The sequence below is a fragment of the Strongylocentrotus purpuratus genome, unplaced genomic scaffold, assembly GCF_000002235.5.
Source record: "Strongylocentrotus purpuratus isolate Spur 01 unplaced genomic scaffold, Spur_5.0 spur5_scaffold_2, whole genome shotgun sequence".
NCBI lineage: Eukaryota > Metazoa > Echinodermata > Echinoidea > Camarodonta > Strongylocentrotidae > Strongylocentrotus > Strongylocentrotus purpuratus.
The window spans coordinates 23,680,767-23,683,110 of record NW_022145605.1 but is presented as its reverse complement, the minus strand read 5'-3'; positions in this window follow the sequence as shown (position 1 = coordinate 23,683,110).

The window sequence follows — 2,344 nt, the reverse complement described above, 5'->3', positions numbered from 1 at the left end:
AGAGAGAAAGAAAGAAAGAGGGTGGGGGGGGGGGGGGATGAGTTTACAAAAGACTCATGAAAGTCACATGTAATCAGCCACAGTAGTAGTCAGTTAATCTTCCTCTTAGGGACTTTGTAGGCTCTTTTACGATAAATTTTCTAGTTGCACCAATTTGTAGTCAAACACTTTGCAGTCCATTTGGTAATTATTTTGATAAATATATTTGTGTAGAATATGAAAAATCATGGGGTTGAATATCACATTTTTTGATATTTCAAAAAAACTTCTGCGAACTGTGGTCACCCCATCACAAGAAGGAAGAAGAAGAAGAAAAAAAAAAAAAAGAAGGAAGAAGAAAAAGGGAAGAAGTAAGAAGAATTACTTTTAGCAACTTTTAGAATGGTGGGTATTTCATAATTTCTTAGCTAAAATTAGAGAAATCCGCCTAAATATATTTGTGCCATTCGCCACCTCGCTCTAACACACTGAAGGGATTAATCCCTGCCACAGGTCTGTCGTGCATCATCTATATATACGATCACGAGGAACTAAAAATAAACTCAGTCTTTCCGGGGAAGGAACTCCCGTTTACAAAATCCAAGGGGGTAAGACTCTCTCACCCTGCCTTTCATATGAACTCTTCAGAATTCGAACATGTTCATGGAACATGTACTTGTAACCTATTATTCATGTTATTTCATGTCTGCATCTAAGATTCATATGTTCAGTCATGCTCTAGTGTGCGGTAAACACTCTTGCTTGCCGCCATCTTAAAATATACAGATGTACTGTACATTACATACAAACATGTACCGTACATGTATGTTGTGTGTTATTATTTTATTTGCAATTTTTTAAAATCGTTAATTACCTGTAGAATTAGAAATGGAATAAGTGTGTGAATGTGAATTGCTCTGCATTTAAAGTGGACACTTTTAAGTTTTGAGTAGGAGAATCAAAGAAACTTTATAAGGTTCTTTTTAAAGTGCAAACCAATATTTACTGGCAAGTTGTGTGTGAAATCAAAAGATACAGTTAACATTTAGACATTTAATAACAAAAGTGATATTGAACAAAAAATCAATAAATCAATAAAGATATGAATTGGCAATTATGTCATTGGACTTTAATGTGCTATTCACCGAAAAATCTTTGTAAACTTAAGTGAGTACCGGTATCTGTTTTTCTCTTTTAAAGTACAACTCTTTCTTGTTGCTCTTCTCATGTTACATGTTTGTTATGTTTGGCATGTTCACATGTGTCCTCCAATATACATGAACGGTAACACTATTCTTGTACATTTTGTACTTCACTTCCAGAATATAATAGGGACTTTTATATTGAGTGGACGAGAACGGCATGAACGTCCAGTGATCAGGCGTGTCTATGGCAAGCTGTTTTAACCTTTATTCCTATTTCTTGATATAGAAAATCATTTCTTGATATCAAGAAATAAGATTAAATGTTAAAACGGCTTGCCATGGACACGCACGATCAGTGAATGTTCACGCCGTTCTCGTTCACTCAATCTAAAAGTCCCTAAAATGCAGACATACACATTTACAAATGTCCCTTTCTGTCCATTCCTACTATTGATTCACATTGATATCATTCTACCGATGTGGTTTATGGCATGGTTTATGGCATGGTTTCTGGCATGGTTTCTGGAAGTGAGTCAAGCTCAGCCTCCTGCCTTTCGGTCGGTCTGTGAAAAGGTCCAATGGAAATGAACAATGAAGGCAGCCAGTGAATAATACCATACTGCGTGCATACTCGTCACAGTCAATACAGAGTATAATGTACAGGTAGTAGGTAGGGGTGCCAGTACCTTTAAATGATGAGTAATTCATGGAACGTTCGAATAGGGACTTCCGTTCAGGACCGCAAGAGCACATGAATAGAACGAATAGAGCTGATCATACATCATTTCAGAGCAAACGTGTTCATAGGATAAGACATCACAGGTAGGCCAAAGTAGGGAAATATCCTTGTACTCGTGGGCCTATACAATCTCCATGTTCAATTGGGCAAGTAGTGTTATTTTTTTATACAAAGTTATACCCCATATATTTTATTAAGATGAATATGAGCTTTTCCAGGACCAAGCAGTTTTCGTCTCGATGTCTTTTGGTACTTAAATTGTATCTTTTATTTCCTGTGAAAGTGAGAGTACTTGTAATATCTCAAGAGGCTGGATTCGATTGAAGTTGAGCAGAATATGCTCTTGTTAATTGACACAACAATGAAGTCATAACTACCACTTCAGTACACATTTTAATTCACACAAATTTACATACATGTACTGTAGTATACTAACTCAGGGGAGGGGGGCTGCATTGTAGATTCCTGATCTTTTATGTTA